Source organism: Pelodiscus sinensis, chromosome 9, assembly GCF_049634645.1.
Source record: "Pelodiscus sinensis isolate JC-2024 chromosome 9, ASM4963464v1, whole genome shotgun sequence".
In the NCBI taxonomy this organism is placed as follows: Eukaryota; Metazoa; Chordata; order Testudines; family Trionychidae; genus Pelodiscus; species Pelodiscus sinensis.
In genome coordinates this window covers 20,440,189-20,463,331 of record NC_134719.1, presented here as the reverse complement: position 1 = coordinate 20,463,331, position 23,143 = coordinate 20,440,189, and the positions used below count along the sequence as shown (strand labels likewise).

General features: G+C 42.6%; 1 protein-coding gene across 2 annotated transcripts in view; it reads right to left on the bottom strand.

Moving 5' to 3' along the window:
• The window catches only part of LRRC7 (leucine rich repeat containing 7), a 399,545-nt gene extending 381,277 nt beyond the window's left edge, over window positions 1-18,268 (bottom strand). For both annotated transcript variants that reach the window (XM_075936231.1, XM_075936230.1), the window contains exon 1: window positions 17,307-18,268. The gene's annotated coding sequence lies outside the window, so the exon portion shown is untranslated. The remainder of the gene's footprint in view (window positions 1-17,306) is intronic.
• Between the last annotated feature and the right edge of the window lie 4,875 nt (window positions 18,269-23,143).

Genomic DNA, 23,143 nt, shown 5'->3' with positions numbered 1-23,143 from the left:
GATGACAGTTTGTATTGCACTTTTTTATATTAAATCTGGTCCGCATAAAAATAGCACTGATGATTACAGCATGCCACAGTTCTCTGTCTGAGAGACAGTCAGTCCCATGACTAATCTTTTAAACTTGTCAAAGTTTATACATTATCACTATTATAAATGGAAATAATCATTTAACAGAAGTGTATTAATGCCCATTTTTAAATTAAGTATATTTCCCTATAAATTTGCTAAAAGAGCTTCTAGAGCACAGATTTTGAAGCTGCTTGAGGTAGCAAGTCAAGCCTTTTGAGATTTTTATATTTATATTTGATACTTAAAATATATAAACATACATTAGCCATCATGACTTAGGAAAACTCCCATAGGAATATTAAACATGTTTTTGCCGGGAAAATGTTCAGTATTTATAAAACTTACTGCAATGTCAAGTGTAATCCCAGAAAAAACAAAAATAGCTGCATTTTGCAATAAGAAAATCCTCCTTACAGAATACATATTATTCTCTATTGCTCTATTATTTAATGCTGTGGTGTCCAACCAGTTCTGAAGTAGTATAATGGCTAACCTCACACAACTGGCCAATCACCCACATGTGGCTAGTGCTTTGGACACCACGGGTTATGTGTGTTGAATAAACAAAATGCATATGCTCTTAAATATACAATATATACTATCATTAGACAGTGTGGACATTTAAAATTCATCACTGAAAGTTTCATGGTTTGTCTCTTTCAGAAAGTAATGGATTTGGCTACTGCATGAGATCTTTCTAACTGGGAATATATTAGTACTACAAGTGAAAAAAAATTACAAGTGAGATGCCTTTTGAGGATTTTTTTTATCTGATTAGCCTCCTTATACTTCGACAATAATCTAAAGAAAATTGCAAGCATTTTATTATGTGAAATAAAATCTAATTGAGCTACATGCTAATTATTTAAAAAATGAATAAACCTTGAAAAAATAAAATTAGATAAACTAATAGATAAAAATTGTATAATAAATTAGTAGAATTCAAAAAGTAACTCCTTTCCATGGCATACATATAGATATGTAATTTTAGAAAATTCACAGGAGAGCAAATACCTCTTTATTTATACTGAAACTCATCCCAGGTTGCAATATGCTCCCATTTAAGTAAGAAAGAGCTGTTTCCAAGTGCAGCAAGGAAAAGAATTTGTCCCTACACATTATCAATGAGATCTTAGGGAGACTGACAGACTGGGAGCATGTGTAATAGGGTCTAGTACTCATCAACATTTTCATTAATGATTGGGATAATGGAGCAGATAGTAGAATACAATTTGCAAGTGAATCCAAGCTTGCAGAGTCTACAAGCATGTTGGAAGACAGAATTAGAATTTCAAAGGCTCGTGATAAATTGGAGAATTGGTCTGAAATCAACAGGATAAAATTCAATAAAATGCAAAATACTACATTTTGGAAGAAAAAAACGCAAACGCATGAATACTAAATGAGGAAAAGCTGGCTAGGCAGTAGTACAGCTGTAAAGGATCAGGAGCTTATAATGGATCGCAAATTGAACATAAACCAATAATGTAATCCAGCGCTGAAAAAGGCTAATATACTGGGGCATATTAATAGAAGTATTTTATGTAAGACATGGGAGGTAACTGTCCTGCTCTACTCAACACTAGACAAATTCTTGGTCTAGGTTTACTTGACCCTACCTCAGCATGTTGTGGGGAGAGGTATGAACTTCCAGCCATGCATTTTTATGATTCTATAACTGTGTCCCTCATGTAAATCAGACTGGATTCTGTAATCTCAGAATGATCATGAGAATTTTATGACCTGAATATTTTAGGCCCACAGAGGCCCAACACATTCCTCTTAGGCTACATCCAGACTGCAGCACTCTTCTGGGATACCTAAGGTATCCCAGAAAAGCAATGCCATGTCCAAGGAGCGCATCTGCTTTTTTGGAAAAATTTTCAAAAAAGCGGACATGCTCTTTCGCTATCTCTGTAAATCTTGTTTTATGAGAAAGAAGAGGACTTTTTTTTCCAAAATTTGGCACTGTGTAGACATGCCAAATTTCAGAAAAGCCTCTTTCGACAGTAAAGCAGAAAAAGATATGAAATTTGCGTTTCTTTTTTGATTTATCTTTGCAGTGTAGACCTAGCCTTAGTGAACCTGAGGGACCAAAATGCTTTCCTACATGTGGGGCAGAAAAGGGGGATGGAGGAGTAGCGGAGGGAAGAAAGTAGTTAGGAGACCACTAGGGAGAGACAGGCTTTGGTTTTCAAACCAAGTAAATTCATTAAATCCAGAAGGAATTCTAAATTCAACCTTACTGGTTGTCCCCCCTAAGTACCTTTCTACTTCACTAGCTGTACCTTCCAGTCCCACAGTAGATCTCAATATTAATATTTCCAATTACATCTTATCATAGAATCATAGAATAATAGGACTGGAAGGGACCTCAAGAGGTCATCGAGTCCAGCCCCCCGCCCTTAAGGCAGGACCAAGCTCCGTCTACACCATCCCTGACAGAAGTCTACCTAACCTGTTCTTAAATATCTCCAGAGAGGGAGATTCCACCACCTCCCTTGGCAATATTTGACCACCCTGACAGTTAGGAATTTTTTCCTAATGTCCAATCTAAACCTCCCCTGCTGCACTTTAAGCCCATTACTCCTTGTCCTGTCCTCAGAAACCAAGAGGAACAAATTTTCTCCTTCCTCCTTGTGACACCCTTTTAGATATTTGAAAACTGCTATCATGTCCCCCCTTAATCTTCTTTTTTCCAAACTAAACAAGCCCAGTTCATGAAGCCTGGCTTCATAGGTCATGTTCTCTAAACCTTTAATCATTCTTGTCGCTCTTCTCTGTACCCTTTCCAATTTCTCCACATCTTTCTTGAAATGTGGCGCCCAGAACTGGACACAGTACTCCAGCTGAGGCCTAACTAGTGCAGAGTAGAGCGGCAGAATGACTTCACGAGTTTTGCTTACAACACACCTGTTGATACAACCTAGAATCATATTTGCTTTTTTTGCAACAGCATCACACTGTTGACTCATATTCAACTTGTGGTCCACTATGACCCCTAGATCCCTTTCCGCCATGCTCCTTCCTAGACAGTCGCTTCCCATCTTGTATGTATGGAACTGATTGTTCCTTCCTAAGTGGAGCACTTTGCATTTCTCTTTATTAAACCTCATCCTGTTTACCTCTGACCATTTCTCTAACTTGCTAAGGTCATTTTGAATTATGTCCCTATCCGCCAAAGAAATTGCAACCCCACCCAGTTTGGTATCATCTGCAAACTTAATAAGCGTACTCTCTATCCCAATATCTACATCATTGATGAAGATATTGAACAGTATGGGTCCCAAAACAGACCCTTGAGGAACTCCACTTGTTATCCCTTTCCAGCAGGATTTAGAACCGTTAACAACAACTCTCTGACTACAGTTATCCAGCCAATTATGCACCCACCTTATCGTGGCCCTATCTAAGTTATATTTGCCTAGTTTATCAATAAGAATATCATGCGAGACCGTATCAAATGCCTTACTAAAGTCTAGGTATATGACATCCACCGCTTCTCCCTTATCCACAAGGCTCATTATCCTATCAAAGAAAGCTATCAGATTAGTTTGGCATGACTTGTTCTTCACAAACCTATGCTGGCTATTCCCTATCACTTTATTACCTTCCAAGTGTTTGCATATGATTTCCTTAATTACCTGCTCCATTATCTTCCTGGGACAGACGTTAAACTGACCGGTCTGTAGTTTCCTGGGTTGTTCTTATTCCCCTTTTTATAGATGGGCACAATATTTGCCCTTTTCCAGTCTTCTGGAATCTCCCCTGTCTGCCATGATTTTTCAAAAATCATTGCTAAAGGCTCAGATACCTCCTCTATCAGCTCCTTGAGTATCCTGGGATGCATTTCATCAGGACCTGGTGACTTGCTGACATCTAACTTTCCTAAGTGATTTTTAACTTGTTCTTTGTGTATCCTATCTTCTAAACTTACCCTCTCTCTGCTTGTATTCACTACGTTAGGCACACCTCCAGACTTCTCGGTGAAGACCGAAACAAAGAAGTCATTGAGCATCTCTGCCATTTCCAAGTTTCATGTTACTGCTTCTCCCTCCTCACTAAGCAGTGGGCCTACCCTGTCCTTGGTCTTCCTCTTGCTTTTAATGTATTTATAAAAGGTCTTCTTGTTTCCCTTTATGCCTGTAGCTAGTTTGATCTCATTTTGTGCCTTTGCCTTTCTAATCTTGTCCCTGCATTCCCGTGTTGCTTGCCTATATTCATCCTTTGTTATTTGTCCTAGTTTCCATTTTTTATATGACTCCTTTTTTATTTTGAGATCATGCAAGATCTCCTTGTTAAGCCAAGCTGGTCTTTTGCCATATTTTCTATCTTTCCTACACAGCGGAATTGTTTGCTTTTGGGCCCTTAACAACGTCCCTTTGAAATACTTCCAAACTCTCCTTCTGTGCAAACTCTCCTTCTGTCAAAAGTGCAGATGTGTAACAGAAGTTGAAAGACATCATCAGCTTTTACACAGATACACATGTAATCCCCAGGGAAGCATGCTATTGCGAGCAGTAGCCTCCTCATGTCCTAGCAGTGCAGCCTTCTACTCAAGAGATCTCACTACACAGTAAACTTCCATCAGTTTTCAGTAACATCATCCAGGCCTTACTTGCAAGTACCACAGACTAGATCAGGTATCATCATGGGTGGCCCGTTCATATAGGTGAACTAGGAGGTCGCCTAGGGTGCCAAGTTAAATGGGGCGCCAAATGGTGGCTCAATATCATTGAGGGGTTTGGAGGTGGGGGTGCCGATTGCATGGTTTGCCTAGGGTGCCAGTTGCTGGCAGCTAGTCTAGGGCTGCCCCTGGGTATCATTTGCACATTTAGAATGCAATAGAGTGCTGACCTTTAAAATTCCTCCTGTGTACAAGATGGGAGTGCTTTTAGAGATGAAATCCATGTCAATCACTGGAATTCATCCTGTGGGATGGGAGGTCAAGACTGTTATGCTGTCTTTACATTGATAGCCTATCCCTGAAACAATGCAAACTCTGTTCAGGTGTCTATATAAGCAACACTCTCACATGACCTAAACACATAAGCCATACTATCAGAGGGCTCATCCACCCGTACATCCACTAACCTGATCTATGCCATCATGTGTCAGCAATGCCACTCTGCCATGTATATTGGCCAAACAGGACAGTCTAGGTGTGTCTAGACTACATGGCTCTGTTGATGGAGGCATAAAGGATCTGACGACAAAGGGTTCTGGAGTCAGCAGATCCCCGTCTAGACTGCTGCGCTGTGCTGACAAACAGCTGATTGGCACAGCGCGGCGGCCATTTTGATTTAAATGAAGCAGCGATTATTTAAAACACACCTTCATTTCCCTTTGTTGTCCTGCCTCATCTACATGGCTCTGTCGACGGAGCCATGTAGTCTAGACACACCCTCTCTGTGTCAAAGGCTAAATGGACACAAATCAGATACCAAGGAAGGTAACATACAGAAAATTGTAGGGGGAACACTTTAACCTCCCTGGATATTTAGTAATGCATTTGAAAGTAGCCATCCTTCTGCAAAAAAATTTCAAAACAAGATTACAAAGGGAAACAGCTGAACTGCATTTCATTTGCAAATGCAATACAATTCAATTAGGACTGAATAAGGCTTTAAATTGTTTGTCTCACTATAAAAGCAATTTCCCCTCTCTTGATATTCAATAGGGATGTGAAATCCCATTTAAAATGTTAATCGGTTAAACTGTATGTTTAACTGGTTAACTGGCTCATTATATTGTGCCTTAGGCGTGGTGAGCCCAACTGGACTAGAGTAGCCCCCTGCCTGGCAAAGCAAATCACACCATACAGTGGCCAGGTGGCTGCTCTGAGCAGGCCAGGCAGGGCCTGCCACACCTCACCATGGGTGGGGGACTGCTCTAGCCAACCTTCCCTGTGGTGTGGTGCGGTGTAGGCAGAAGCAGCACCCCGATCAGTCAGGGCACACAATACCACATTGTGAGTGGGGAGCTGCTCCTGATGGGCTGGGCTTTAGGGATGTAATAATGTAGTTGATTAACTGATCTGATAAGCAAAAGCTTATAGCGTAATGCTATCGACTACACACATTCCACTAACCCCCAATTGCTAGTACATTTTTTAGCAGGCTGGCCAGAAGCCCAGCTCATTCCTGTCTCTCACTGGGTCTGGGACCTACCCCCGCTACGGCTCTGCATTTAAAGTGTATTAGGAGCCAGGCTTGCAGGCAGCCCAGCTCAGTTCAGCTTTCAAAGGGTCTGGGAGCTCCATCTCCACCCTCCGGACAGGGGCTGCTACCACTCTATGCTGCTGCGTCTGTATCAGAGGCAGCAGCACAGAGCAATGAGCACCTGATCTGCGAGGGGAGCTGGTTTTTAAACTGACCAGCTCCCACCTGGCACCCCACGCTGTTGCCTATGCTACAGAGGCAGCAGTGCAGAATGGCAGAGGACTCTTTGGGAGTGGGGCTGAAGCACATTGGCTACTTGTCCCATCTTTGGGGACTATGGAATAATCAAGTAACTGATGAGAATTCATGAGTTTAATTGATTATTCAATTAACCAATATTTAACATCCCTACCGGGTTTGCTGAACTTCACCACAGGTGAGGGGGGACCCGCACCCCAGCTGGGCGAGGTGCTGATTAACTGATTACCTGGGTAAGCATGCAGATAAATAATGCTTACCGGGTAACTGGCTAACCAAGTACCACAAAAGCTTGTACACTAATAAATCTGTTAGAGTACGTCTACACAGCAACATTATTTTGAAATAACTAGCATTATTTCAAAATAACTTAGTTTGCATCTACACAGCAGGCAATTATTTTGAAATAATATTGAAATAATTTCAAGCTGGAGGACTTCTTACTCTGACTCCTGTAACCCTCATTATATGAAAAGCAAGGGAAGTCGGAGGAAGAGTGCTCTTTTTCAAAATAAGTGCTGTGTAGATACTCCCAATTTTGAAATAAGCTATGCAATTGACGTTGCTCAATTTGCATAGCTTATGTCAAGTTAAGCCCTGCTGTGTAAGCATGACCTTACTCTCGAATGTGCCACCAGACTCTTTTTTTTTTTTTTGCAGATATAGACTAACATGGTTACCTCCGAGACTGATTACAATAATTAAAACGTTTTCACATGACATGTAAGAAGTTATAAAATCATAGAAAGAAAGGGTAAAATCACTGTAGAATCACATCATTTAGTGCACCCCCGACAGTTCCAGTGTTTTGTCCATATTCTAGTTATAATGTCTCAGAAATACCTAGACATAATTTAGACAACTTCTGTACATCTCAACATCCGGGTTTTTTTCTGACACACTACGTATACTTTTCTCGTTAGTCTCAACTCTTTACTCTTGATTATTTCCCCATGAATAAACCTAAAGAATGCTTCATCCTCAGTGATATGCTCTTCATATTACTACAGTCAATTATCTCTTTCTTGAGTCAGCGCTCACTATATATCATCTCAAAACACTAGTTGTTCCAATAAAAGATACAACTTCACCTCATAGACTTTAAGGTCAGAAGGGACCATTATGATAACCTAGTCTGACCCCCTGCACAATGCAGGCCACAGAACCTCACCCACCCACTACTCACCTATATCTCAGATATTGAAGTCCTCAAACGCTGGTTTAAAGACCCCAGGATGCAGAGAAACCTCCTGCAAGTGACCCGTGCCCCATGCTACAGAGGAAGGCGAAAAACCTCCAGGGCCTCTGCCAATCTACCCTAGAGGAAAACTCCTTCCTGACCCCAAATATGGCAATCAGCTGAACCCTGAGCATGTGGGCAAGACTCACCAACCAGACACCCAGAAAAAAGTTCTCTATAGTAACACCTGTCGTGTCTCTCTAACATATCAGTCATTTACTTCACCAGACATACTGTCTGACATGACAACAAAGTTTCTGGTATTACACAAGGCAACAAGTCACGCAATATGTCACTTTATCAAGATGTACACAAATCTTAGTTTGTCTTCCAGTACTCAATTGGCCGTATGGTCAAGAGACCACAATTTTGAAATGTCAAAGAGGCTGGACCTCTGAGCTAGAAAGAAAAAAGTAGATGAGAGTCACAATTCAAGACCAGTTGGTAACTAGAGGGCTCCCTTAGTGATTTAAATGTAGGTGGCAATGCGTATTGGTATCTGAGCATTATTTCTCCCAATGACAGTAGTCTGTACAATATATATGATTAAGTAGGTTATATTATAAGCTATTTTCTATAGCAAAAACACAAAGAACATTTCACATCTTATTCATAACAAACATGTAGCACACCGCGCAACAAAAATATTAAACTGCAAAGTAGCTGCAGTAGAGAACATTCATGGACATGAAAAAAACCCTCTTACCGTATAAGGAATGTGAAAAAAAAATGTGTGGGATCATATTCACAGACACAGAAATATGTTCTGTTCCCTAACACCCACAAGCCCTAGAACATTAGGCTGAAATGCTGGCATGAATAAAAACCTTTCATTAAGCAAAAAACACCTCACAGATTGGAAAACTGTTGAAAACCACCAATTTAATACTCAGCTTCTTTTCAAATTTAATCATTTTTATTGTAATGAAAGTTACATTTTGATTATGCTCAAAAGAGTGGAAATGCATATCACAGGAACAATAGAGATTATCAGGCACAGAGTCAAAATTAAATACAAAGGGGAAAAATAAAATTCTGTCACCTGCTTCATAAGATCAGCAGATTTCATGCTAACTATAATATGAAATCGGCTTACCATGAAGTAAAAAGGCAAGTTTCTCCCTCTTCATTATTCTTAACTTAAGCAATCAGTATTTTCAACTACTCCAGCCTCCAAGACTGTCTTTATAACTAGGTAGGTACCTATGTCTTTCTTCTATAATACAACAAACTCCCCTTTTATTATTTAATTATTAAGTAGGTCAATAATTAAATAAGGTACGCTGAAACTTGGTGGCATCCATACTGCGAGAGGCTGACCGGAGCAAACTCTCCTGTCAGCTTCCCTTACTCCTTGCAAAAGGAGGAATACTTGATGACAGCAGGTGTTGCTCCTAGCATTCAATTTAGGGGTCTATACTAGACCCGCTAAATTGAACGCCAGAAAATCGACCTCTAGAGCATTGATCTTCCAGTAAGTATAGACATGCCCCTAATGTTTGCAAGGTCTTTTACACATGAAAATAGTCCCTGACTGAAGAGCTTTCATTCTAAATTAGACAAACATAATGAAAACAGGAAAGCTAGGGTCAGGCAAGATATAGAATATATAGTTCTTGAAACTTCCCTGATTTTTTTAAATTGAGAATAAACTGAGGTAAGAAAAAGAGAGAACATTAGAGGTCAACTACAGTGAGCTAAAGAAGTAGGTTTGAACTAAGGATCATACACACAAAGAAAGGGAGAGAGCAATTTTGTGGAAAGGGAAATTGGTCATAGAGCTAAAACACTTAATTGAATATTATATGGGTTCAGTTCCTGCCTCTGTCACACACTTCCTAAATGACCTAAAGTAAGTCACTTAAGGGGCTGAGACAAAGTATACTGAGGTCAACAGGGAGAATTCCATCAACATCAATGGGCTTGATCAGACCTTTAAACTGTGATTCAGTTCATTTTCAAAAAGGGGATATTACATTCCCTCTCCCTCTCCCTCTCTTTGTCTGTCTCACTTATTTAGAATATTAATTCTTTAAGCAGCTGCTCTCTCTTATTAGGAGTCCCATTTGATACCTTCAAAAATAGTAACCTACTCATCACTGGATTCTCTAGTTGCTAACATACCATAATAATTTCTCATAGTACAGTTTTATTAAAGGTATGTAATAATATTTTGTTTCTTTAACATAATACTTGATTAAATAATATTCTTTAATAACTTCTGGCATGCAACATTTCTTCCAAATGTCAAATATGCCATTTGAATTCACCAAAATGCTAATACAATTAAAGATAGTAGTAGGAAAAACCACCCAAACAAAAAACATGTATTTAAGTAAATTTTTAACAGATCAGACTGTAAGCTGAAATATAGACAGATCAAAGTAGAATGAAGTTCTAAGTAAAATATTATCCTCTGCCTTTGATTTTTGCCTCTGGGGGTATGTCTAGACTACATGGCTCCATAGATGGAGCCATGTAGATTAGTTTTCTAGACATAAGAAAATGAAGCGGCGATTTAAATAATCGCCACTTCATTTACATCAAAATGGCTGCCACGCTGTGCCGATCAGCTGTTTGGAGGCACAGTGTGGTAGTCTGTGGAAAGCCCTTGTTGACCGCCCCGTTATGCCTCGTGGAATGAAGTTTACCGGGGCGGTCGACAAGGGCTTCTCTTGTTGACCGTGGAGCGTCCAGACTACTGTGCTGTGCCGCCAAACAGCTGATCAGCACAGCAGCAATCATTTTGATGTAAATGAAGTGGAGATGATTTAAATCGATGCTTCATTTCCCTTTTTCGAGTACACTAATCTACATGACTTTGTCGACAGAGCCATGTAGTTTAGATGTACCCTGTGAGAAAAGTCTCAATTACATGAGCTGAAGACAGAAGACAGAATAACTGCTACAAAAATCAATGGAGTTATTCAGACTTTACAACAACTGGGCAGAATGCAGTAAGTCATATTTTCCTTTGAATTTCCAAGTTTGTGAATTTAAGTATTTAAAATGCATGTTTTAAAACCCCAAATTATACAGCTGCAGCAATCTAAGCAAGAATGATCTATTTGCATTTCACACCATATTTTCTGATATGAAACGAAGGGGGAAAAAAGCACTGGAAATTTCATGAGCACCTTTTACAATTTGAGCACCTTAGGAAAATAATTAGCACTTTACATCAATCATACTGCTTTAGTTAAATCTTCAAGACAAGAGTCAGATATTTCCAGGCATTCACTCATTGCCCTTTCTTGAAAGAAAAAGCTTTCTCTTCTGATACTTTCTATAAGCACCACCCTATCTCTAACCTTCTCTTTTGCATCAAAATGCTGAAGCAGCCTTCTTTCCCAGTCATCTTTCATTCACACAATATTGTCCTTAGTTCAATTCAGCCAGCGTATTGCAATAATTAGAATATAGGAAATGCACTTCTCAGATGTAGTAAAAAATATATATATATTGCTGGCGATGGGTCCTTTTTCATGACCTTACCCATCAGTACTAATATCTATGGGTTTTTACATCCATAATTCTGTTCCTACTTATAAAAAATTGCTTATTTGCTTATGGTAGCTCCTCCTCAATGATGGGATATTGTACTCATATATGAAGTTCCAGTAAGTACATTTCACCACTGTCTATTCATTCCTCTCCACCTTACCCCTGCTGATCACTTTACTTCTGTTTTTAACCTTTGCTCACACATTTAGATGGAGAAAAATGCAGGACAATGTAGCACTTTAAAGACTAACAAGATGGTTTATTAGATGATGAGCTTTTGTGGGCCAGACCCACTTCCTCAGATCAAATAGTGGAAGAAAATAGTCACAACCATATATACCAAAGGATACAATTAAAAAAAAATGAACACATATGAAAAGGACAAATCACATTTCAGAACAGGAGGGGGATGCGGGGGGGGGGGGGGGGGGAGGGGAAGGAAGGAAGGTAAGTGTCTGTGAATTGATGATATTAGAGGTGGGGAGAGTGGGATGTTTGTGAGTTAATGGTATTAGAGGTGATAAGTAGGGAAGCTATCTTGATAATGGGTAAGATAGATGGATTTAGATGGATGATACTCAAATACATGTAAGTACAACATCAACATGTACATTAAAACACTATGAATTTTCAGTTATCAGGAAGCTAATGCATAAGCAGAAAATGCAATTTTTACACAACTTACTGTTCTGAAATTTTTTTCAAAGGAACTGATCTAGTGCATCATGCCAATATACTGTGAAAGAAGGACTACGAAGTACCTTAAAAATCAATGTGTGTACTCCCCTCCTATTGGCATCACTGGTGGGCTGATATATTAAAACCAATGGTATAAAATGGCCTTACACAAATTTTTAAGCAAATCTTAATACAATATCTATATTTCTAGTTTGGGCTTCAAAGACCCCAAAAAGTTTAAAGTGTCATTTAATACACATATTTTAAAATCTATTACAATGTGTATGGCTACCAATATGCATATTAAAGACGACTTATATACTTGGATAACAGATCATCATCATGTAGCTGTGATGGTCTACAGGATCAATAAAATGTTTTATTTAGAAGTAAAATAATATTTAATATTAATTAACATGGCAGACTCCAATGACCCACTGCGTTTTCAACCTTTGCTGACACTAGGCTTGTAAAACTTGTTTGTTTTTTATTATTATTATTTTCTTTTAAAACCATGCAAACATCCATTCTTAAGTGTGCAACATCTTGGATGATTTGTGTATGTGTCTTGTTTTAAACCGAACGGTCTTAAACTGAATTTAATCACAAATTGAATTCATGTAAATGCTATCAAAGATTCACTGTTTGCCATATGTTACCACAAAGATAACAGCTATCCTTTTAAAAAGAACAATGGAAGACTGGTAGTTCCCCCAAAAACTATTGGCAAGTAACTTTGTAATGGCTTCCACACTATCTTTTCTAGTACAGGCCAAATTCTGCCATAGACAAGTGCATCAGTGTAGTGCTGCTACCAAATATGGAGAAGCCATGCAAAGGATGCACATCTGGGCTATGTCTACACTGGCCCCTTTTCCGGAAGGGGCATGTTAATTTCAGCTATCGTAGTAGGGAAATCCGCGGGGGATTTAAATATCCCCCGCGGAATTTAAATAAAAATGTCCGCCGCTTTTTTCCGGCTTTTAGAAAAGCCGGAAAAGAGCGTCTACACTGGCCCCGATCCTCCGGAAAAAGCGCCCTTTTCCGGAGGCTCTTATTCCTACTTTGAAGGAATAAGAGCCTCCGGAAAAGGGCGCTTTTTCCGGAGGATCGGGGCCAGTGTAGACGCTCTTTTCCGGCTTTTCTAAAAGCCGGAAAAAAGCGGCGGACATTTTTATTTAAATTCCGCGGGGGATATTTAAATCCCCCGCGGATTTCCCTACTACGATAGCTGAAATTAACATGCCCCTTCCGGAAAAGGGGCCAGTGTAGACGAGCTCCTTCTGTGTGGGACAGAGTCTTGCTAATGATGTTTACTCTGCTGTAACATGTAGGATGAGTTGAATTAGGGTAGGGCCAGCATCAGAGGACCTGTGATAGTCAACATCCTATGTGCCCTTGTTGAAGGGTTCTGTCAACTTGATGAAGAAAGAGGGGATGACTGCTCTACCTATGTATTTATCCAACCACTCTGGCATTATTATAATCAATATACTGCAGTTCCTTCCTTTAACAGAGTATTTTACCTTTCTCTAGCATGTGCACATGCACACTCTTGCTCTCTTCCCCCACTCCTTTGTGCAGATAAGGCACTACAAGGTCTGTTAATTTCCCACTGGAGCTGAGATTGTGGTTTTAAACAGAAATGGAGGCTTTCAAGAGAATATGCACATTAATGCCACACTTCATGTAAAGGTCTCATATAAATGGATCAGTACATTAATAAGTGTTCTACAAATAATTAGTTGTTCTAGATTTTTAGGGGCCAACGAGTCACAATGTTGCTTATTACCTTTGCTCAAACATTGGTAACATCTTCTTATGGAATCATAACCATACATAATACAGACTAATTATTGTAACATGCTTAGAATAGTTCAGTTCTCTACAATCAAAGCATGAAGTTAGAAGACAATCCGTTATATTAGTCATTATTTGTTATATAATGGTTCACATTGTATGCCTACACTTTCTAAGAAGTTACCACGGACATCAACTGATGAAATAAATTATTCCAGAAAGAAGACACAAATGAAAATTCATGCACATTAAATTCAATTTAAGATTGTGCCCAGCTTAAAAAAGACACACAAACATCTAAGATGTTGCACAGTTAAGAACGGATGATTGCATAGTTTAAAAACAAAAAACAAAACAAAACAAAAACAAGTTTTACTGTGTCAGCAAAGGTGAAAACTCAAATGGATCTACAAAGAGATTTCCAGTAATTGTTATAATTAGAAAAAGAACTACCTTTGTGCATATCAAGAATTTGATTACATGGTCAACAACTTAAATTCATTCAAATCTTAAAATAAAGGATATGTTTGAAAACAAAGTTGCTTCCTTTTGTTGGAATCGCATGAAGGAAAAATGCATTACTCCACTTTTCCCTTTCCTTTTCATCAAAAGAAAATTTAAAAAACTAGTGTGAAATCAAATTTATTTATAAGAAAATTAAGCGTAACATTTGAGAAAATTGATCAGTTTTTTAAGACACTTTATTCCCTTAAATTTATTAAGATATGCTAGTGTTTGTATTTCTTTAAGAAGGTACTGCTATTTCTGAAGCAGTATATATTTAAACATTTGATGTAGTGGTTACCATGGTAAGTATACATCTCTTGTTGAATTCCAGATTAATCCATGCATAAAGCCAATACTCACATAGCTAGCCTTTGCAAGTTACTTTCCTTGTCCGATCATGTAACACTGACATTAAATGCAATTTATAATTCAGATTACAATTTTATCCACATTAAAACTATTCAGAACAGTTCAGATTAAAAAATAGGAATAAAACTGAGTAATGCTTTTTAGCTTGAAAGTCATAGGATAAGAGAACTAAGCATTTTGCTATGGGAACAGGCATGTTAAAAATGCCAAGATAAAAATGCTACCTATCTCCCTCACCTCAGGAAATGAAACAATACCTTCACTGTTGTCAATACCTTTCAGTAGCCTGACCTCAGAGAAAAATAACCAACTCAATCTGACTACTCCTTAAAATATAACAAAAGTCTGATTCTGCTTTCATTTACCCCAGGGTAAAATAGGAATCTTCCCTCTGCCTCATTGAAGCCAGTGGAGTTATGCCAGTATTAGAGAGCTAGGCCCATTGAACCAACATTAGGGTTATCCTGCTCCCAGAGAAATCAGTGGTGTTTTGCTACAGATTTTAATAGTAATAAGTTTTGGTACATACTTATTTTCAACCTCTTGGAATTATAAGAAACCAATCAGCTAATATCCTGAACACATCAAGCTTCCTCAGACTGGTTACTGTTTAAAGACACTATTGCTTTAGAATAGAGATGAGGAAAGTCAAGCCATATAGGAAATAAATAAAGCCTATCTTTCTCGAAAGACAGTAATATTAGTATTTCAAAATGATTTCATCACAATCATTAGAGATTCAGCAAGAGATAAGATGTGAAAATTGGAAAGGGCACACACCTTTACAGGGGGATTGCTGAGCATAATATCTTATTTCATAAGGTCAAGAGGTGATGACAATGAAAACACACCTTTGCCACAAATATACATTTCTTTACCCTTTTAAAATGCACACTGAGTAAGAAAAAAGATATCTACACTGTATATTCATAGGCTTGATCCAACAAAATAATTCCCAGTGTCTTCCCTGATTCAGGTACCAAATGGTTTGCTTTCATTATAATACACTCAATAATGCATCTAACTGTGTCCAGAAAGTTGGCTTTAATAGCCCTTTACCCTTAATTCCTTAGTAGGAACACTGGGAATACTGAACCAATTATTACAGTCTGTGGTAAAGGCCTACAGAGAGCTTACAAGCCCCTCAGGGATTTATTCTGATCTTATTTAGCCAGGTGTACCTTAGGACTAACTCATGGGCCAAATTCTTCCCTGATGTTACAGTATTCACTGAGCCAAGTGCATTTCCCCAATGTAACTAACAGAGTTACACAGGGACATATTTGCCCTAATGAAGTTATAGTGATGTAAATTAGCCCTAGGTCAGCCTCCTCCCCCCAGTATCTTTACCTAAATTTTGCACAACCACAAGCATACTGTTGTGAGCATTAGGTTAGAATTCTGATTCAGAAGGAATCAAGAAGTCAATCTCTTTACTGATGTTCCTAAAGAAGAGGTACCCGAATCAAGAATCATGTTGCTCTGGTTTCAGAAAATGATTTAATTGGTGGAATGAGGAAAGACACTGGTGGGTGATAAAGATTTATTTCATTGTGACCAAGTCAAAATATTGAAATGTCAATATATATTAAACAATTTTATATTAACCCCCCACACACATTTTCACACCACTGCAACTACAAAAAGGGCTCTCTTTGAAATAGGACTTCAGACTCCTTGAGGTTCCTGACATCACATATGTGATCACCAATGTAAGGCAATTTCCTTATTTAAAAAAACCCACCTGATTGTGCTGTCATTTTTGCTTTTTCTCCTCCCACTCTATTCTTCTGGCATAGTACTAAAATAAATGCCCTGTCCTCTAACTAGGCATGGAAACAGAAGGAAGCAGCAGTGAAATTTTACATGGAGCTCATCAGCTTTTGCCCATGGAACACATAGGCAGTTGGGATACATGAAATTTAGAAACAACCAGCAGTTCTGTGGCACCTAGAGATTAACAAATTATATATATAAGTATCATGAGCTTTGGTGGGCGAAATCACTGATGGAATTTAGAATCACTGAAAATGGACCTTTTATGCCCTGAAAAATATAAAAATTCCCTTTCCTTCTTCAAACAAGAATGTGCTCAATAAATCTCGTCTCCCACAGTCACGATCAAGCAGGTTCTGAAGAAAAGAGGCTTGGAGAGCAGCAGCAAATTTCCCTCTCCACAAGTGTCAGCGGTGACTGCGGGTAGGGAAGAGATTCCATTGACGCCCCTCTCCGCCCCCGCCCTCCTCCCCTTCAAGAGACTGCCCAGCATTTTCTTTCCACATCTGAGCCCACAAGAGCAACCCCGCTCGGGAGCAGGACCGTCCCTTCAATTCTCTCCCGGTTCCCTGCACATGTGTTTTGGGGCGGAGGGGAGTAAAGCGGTACAGGGGCTGCACAGATGAGGTCTTCACAGCCATTCTTTGCAGTCATAGAATCGCTCCTTTCCTGACACAATTTCATCTGGTACCATGGCCCCCAAAGGAAACCGCTTCCCTTCCATCCCTCCATCCCCGCTGCCGGCAGCACATCCAGCGAGCAGCGAAGGGAGCTGCTCCCTCCAGGTTCCCCGCTGCCCATGCAAGAGTCTGGAGCGTAGCGCGCTGCTGCTGGCGCTTCCCTGGTACATCCACGCTCCCGCCCCTCCACCCCCCAACCCACACGCCGCTACAAGGGGAGCACGGCGGCTGCCCCTTCCTCCAAGGCAGGCTCATACTCACATTGCAGAGCGGAGTAACAGTCCATCGGTCTCCGCTGCCCCGAGACAACCCGCGGGGATGGTTATTCCTAAGGTATCGGGGTCCACCGTTAGGAGGGGGCGGGGGGAAGGAGAAAGAGAAAAGGGGAGGGGGCGCTTTGTGGCGGGAGATCCCCCGCTAGACCATGATGTACGTGCCCTTCAGATGAACAGCTGGATGTGTCTCCACGAGGCGAAGAGTCGCGCGAGGGAAGCGCTGTGGCACAGGCAGCGTGTCCGCTGGAGTCTCTCTCCTCTCCCACCCCACAGAGCGGCCAGCGACCCAAAAATAAATAAAATAAAGAATAAAAATCTTCATCCAATAAATCCCTGGGAAGCGCGGAGGAGGGGGGGGGCCGGGCCGCCCCCTCCCCACGGTACCTGTCAGTGGGGGGTGCGGACGCGGGCCTCCACAAGGGCGTGCGGGGAGATCCGCTCCGGCTCCCGCTTGCAGAAGGGGCGGGGGGAGGCTGCGACCCGCAAGAAGACGATTCCCTCAGAGCCGCGGCGAGTCTTTCCCGCCCCGCCTCAGTGCAGCAGCTTCATTCACGCACAGGTGCAGTCATTGCGGGCGGGCGGGGAGAGGCATGTGGCTGCTCCCGCCAACCTGTCCCCTCCCCCGCTTGCCACAACGCCGCCGGGGGCCGCCGCGGCTGGACACCGACAGAGGTGGGCAGGCCGGGGGCCGCGCAGAGGCAGCGAGAGGCGATAACGCGCGAACGGCGCTTCCCCGGGCGGGCTGCGGGACCCGGCAGGAGCGAGCCAAGCAGCAGGCGCCGGCCGGCTCGAGGGAGCAGTGCCCGGAGCCGGCTCTCCGGCGCAGGAGGTGCACGGGCGGCAGCCGCCTCCTGCCAGGGCTGAGTCAACGGGAGAAGCCCCGGCGTTCAGCAGCCGCCGCCGCCGCCAGCCCCTCCCGCCCCCACACCATCCGCGTCAGAGCTCGAGAGGCTGCCGCTGCTCTAACGAGCAGGCTGCGTCCGCCTCTTCGCGCGCCTTTCGCCCGAGGCTGCGCCGGTAGAAGCACGGCCCCCCCCCCGCACCCCCAAAGGCTATAAACCCGCCTGCATCAGGACTATCTCTACCATATGGCCAACCCCCCAAATCCTGGCAGGGCACCCCGCCCTCCCCAGCTCGGCCAGGATTCTGCACTCCAGCCACTGCCCTCCCCCGGACCTGTTGCATCCTTCCACAGTCGGTCCCCTCCTACTATCTTCTCCTCCCTCCACATACGCTGCTCCCCCCATCATCCCTCAGACACATCTCTCCTTCCCCACATAGGCTGCTTCCCGCCCTCTAGCTCCTCCTCACGCACACCTCCCTGCCTAGTCCCCCACTGGCCAGTGCCACCTGTGCACCCCTCACATGGCCACTGCTTGCTTCCTCTCACTCTCGGTCACCACCACCCTTCATGGGTCCTACTCTTCACCAAGCTGCTGCTTCTTCCTCTCACTGTGTCCTCCAGCTTCCCACCTTCCATCACTGCTGTTTCCTTCACCCCCTAAGGAGCTCCTGGTCATCCTCCTCTCAGAGCTTCCTCCCTCCTTGTATCCCCATGGAGGTCCTTACTGCTTTCTCCCCACATTCCTCTAAACCCTACACCTTTGCTGCTGCCTCACTCCCTCCAGTCCCTCAAGAAAGGCTATAAATCCTCCTGTCAGGGTGGTCAAATATTGGAATAAATTGCCAAGGGAGGTGGTGGAATCTCCCTCTCTGGAGATATTTAAGAACAGGTTAGATAGACATCTGTCAGGGATGGTGTAGACGGAGCTTGGTCCTGCCTTGAGGACTCGATGACCTCTTGAGGTCCCTTCCAGTCCTATTATTCTATGATTCTATGAACCTCTAACAGACAGCAGGCCTGTACACAGGAATTTCTTTGTGGGGTGCTTTTTTTGTAAATGTGGACCTCGATTTTTTAAATATAAAGGAGTTCAAAATAGTCATGCAAGGAGTATGCATCAGAGAGGTTAATGAAAACTTTGAGTGGAAACACTGATTGTTAAAATGATTTTATTATAATATACAACAATCTATACAGTAATAAAGGTTTTATAGAAATTACCTTCTGGAATCATGGTGGGCAGCGCAGCTGGCATGGCTCCCTGCTCCCTTGCTGCTGCTCTACCTGCTTGGCAGGGCCAGTGCTAGATGAGTGCAGGTGGGGCATCTAGCCAGCATGGCCAGGATCGCGCTGCTTCTTGTGGGTGGGTGCACCATTCCTCTGGTCATGCTGCACTGCAATTAGCCCTGCCCACCCATCCCCCCACAACACAGCTCTCTCCCATTCCCCTAACACAGTGGTTCTAAAACCTTTTGGCCTGCAGCCCACCTGGCACAATGCAAATCTTTCCGCAGACCACCAGCTACTATTGGAAACTAGACGTTAATTACATAATTATGCCTGAGCCATATTGCTAGTGCTGCAGCTAGGGAAAGTGGTTTAATTTAACCAGTAAGACTGGAAATATTAATTTAAGTTATTAAACAGACTAAATGCTTCAACTTTCTTTTGTTAGCTTATCAAACTTCGTTTTAAATAAAGTAAATAATTTATGTCCAACACAAAACGGTTCCCTTGTTTTCTTTATTTATGGCAGGGGTGAGAACCTTTTTTGGGTCAGGGGCCTCTCCCCCACAGAAAAAATCAGTTGGGGACCACACAAGTGAGAAGCAACAACAACAAAAAAACACCTCCAAAAACTCCCAACTCTCACTGATGTGGCCCCCAACTGAGACACCTTACTCCCCTGGTGCTCCAATCCCACCAAGAGAGGGAGTGGGAGAGGGAGAACAGAGGTTCAGGGCTTCCCATAGGCCAAACTTACTCTTCTGGCGTTCCAGGGTTAGTGGATTTTGGGGACCCCCCAGGCTCTGGGGTTGGTACAAAAATGGGGGTTCAATATGCTGGACAGGGCTGCCAGTTAGTGGAATGAGGGTGCAGGTTCTGGGAGGGAGGTGAGGTGCAGGAGGGTGTGAGGGTGCGAGGTCTGAATGGGAGGTAGGGTGCAGGAGCAGACTGGGAGTAGGATGTCTGGCCATGGGAAGGGGGTCAGACCAAGGCAAGGTGCAATGTGTGGTCAGGAGGGTGGGTGCAGTAGTGGGCTGAGGATAGGGTGTCTGGCCAGGGGAAGTGTGCAGGAGCATCTCAAAAACATTCGTTGCTGTCGTTCAGAAAAAGGTTGTTCTCTACAGTATCGTGGACAGTTCCACAGATAGTTTGAAGACTACAGCCAAGACTTCAAATCTGAAGAATTATTCTTTGTTGAGCCTGTACATCAAACAGATGTTATATTAATGGACAATATATCATCTCAGTGGTTGGTATTGCTGAGGACTAACAAACTCATTTAAAGGTGAAGCATTCATACCTAGAATGGGTCACAATAGGCGTAGATCATACTGCCCATAATCCATGTTTATAAAATGTGTGGTCTCTTGACAAGTCACATAGAGGTGATTGTTTTGGTTTTGTTTGTTTGTTTGTTTGTTTGTGTGTGTTTGTTTGTTGCAGCTGTTTTAATCTGAATGTCCAGCAGCAATGAGGAGTCATTTGATAATCTGAGGGCAGATACCTTCAGGAGAGGGTGAGATTTTATGTTTTCAAACCATATTCTTCTTTCCACCCTTACCATCATCTCTTTTGCCTGAATTCAGTTTTAGCCACCTGGTTGTCTTGTCATTGTCACTGTAGAAGAATATCTGGGAGATGATGCCATCTGTGTTGGAGGAAAAAAGATGTATAGCAGTAGATTGTCTTCATACTGCTGGCATTTGAAACCATGCTGTCTCAAACCCTTCCCCTCCCCCATAGTTTCATGTAGAACTTTAAAAGGATGGGGATAATGATTCTCATGGAACCTCCCAGGTGAGCATTCCTGATGTAGAGGAGTTGCCTGTCTATCCCCCTACTGCACCATTGATCAGGAGCTACTAGAGATAAGCCTCTGTCCAGATAACCCTCTGTCCCAGCCCTGATCCCCTCCCCCCAAACCCAGAGCCCCCTCTGCATCCCATACTCCTCATTCCTGGTCTCATAAGAACGGCCCCCTGTGCACTCTGTTTGTGTGACAAACTGAGAGCGCTCACCTGAAGATCCCTCCCCAGCGTCAGATGAGGCCTGGAAGATGTCCTGGCTGACAGGCAACAGGGACAGGGTGACAGTGTCCGTCTTCTACTACTGTCCCTGGTCCTTCTCCTTCCCCTCCTCCTTTGAGCCGGGTGATGACAGCGGTCTTGAGGCCCCTAAGGATCTGTGGGAGCTCTTGATAGTAGGGGCAGGTGTGGGATCCTGCCCCTGAGTGCAACCTGCGCTCTCTGGCCCCGATGTGTCCCTGATGGAGTTCTTTGACCTTACTCTGGACCTGTTCTAAGTTCCGGGGTGAGTGTTCACACTCCGCCAGGGACTTGGTCATGTGCTCAAAGATGTTTGCATTGCAGTGCTTGGAGCAGAGATCCTGCAATGTCTCCTCCTCGGCCTACAGATCAAGGAGGGACAGAATCTCTGCTACGGACCAGGAGGATGCCCGCCTCTTGATCCCCCAGGTGGGTCCTGGGACCCCTGGGGTTGCTCCCTGTGAGGGCTAGAGGAGTCTCTGGGGTTTGTGGCTGTGCCATCAGAGAGCAGGCCTGTGGCAGGGAGATCCACGTGGTCAGAGTGCTGCTCCAAGTCCAGCTTCCTACCACAAGGCTTGACCAGGATGCCTGCAGCTTTAAGAGTAGCCAGAAGACAAGAACTATAGAGTTGTGATTACTTTGGACAAAGTAGCCACCAGGGCACCTGTGTTATTTCCTGGAGGCTTCTTCGACAGAAAACCGTCCTCCCTGTTCACACCCACCTGTTTCCGAAAGAGCTCTTTCAGAAAAGGCATTCTTCCTCATAAAAAGAGGAATACCACTGTCAGAAAAGCCCCTCTGTTCTTTCAATTTACTTTTGAAAGAATGTGATTGCAATGTGGACGTAATTCAAGTTTTGTCAGAAAAATGGCCGTTTTTCCAACAAAACTCTGTAGTGTATACATACCCCCAGAGATATTTATTGTTAAGTCACTTTTCCAGTGTATAGAAAGGCCCTTTCTAGCTCACACCTGTGGGAGTCTTACATAATTTGAGGCAGAGGCAATATCTGTAAACAAAATGGTGGGAGGGAGAAGCAGGAACTATTGAATACCAGGTGCAATTTGTGCATTTGAGAAGGTATTGAAGCATTTCAAAACAAATGTCACGATGGGCAGGGGTAGCAGAGAGAATTCATGTTTGCACAGAGCAGTGGCTTGCAAACTTTTTTTTCTTGCAACCCAGTTGAAGGGGGACCAAGAAGGGAGCCAGGATAGGTAGGAATGGTGTCCCTAACTTCTGTTTGTCTGGAAATGGATGACAGGAGAGGGCTCACATGATGATTACCTGTTGTGTTCACTCCCTCTGGGGCATCTGGCATTGGCCACTGTCGGCAGACAGGATTCTGGGCTAGATGGACCTTTGGTCTAACCCAGTATGACAATTCTTAAGTTCTTATGAGACCAGGAATGAGGGGTATGGGATGCAGAGGGGTAGAAAAGCTTTCAGGATTGACTATCGAAAGACTATTCAACTAATCATTCCACTGTGGCAGTCACATTACACCAGCAGCAGTTCCCAGAGCCATTCTTTCTTTGGAAGAGAGTCAAAGGCAGATTCTCTCCAGAGATTATGAGTGTAAGTGCACAAAGGAGCAGGAACAGACATTTTCATTAGGTGCAGAGTATCAACAATGCCTCTTTTGGAGTGATTAGAACCTCCAGTGGAATTAACCCCTTCCCATTATTGGTGTTCCTGGCAATCAAG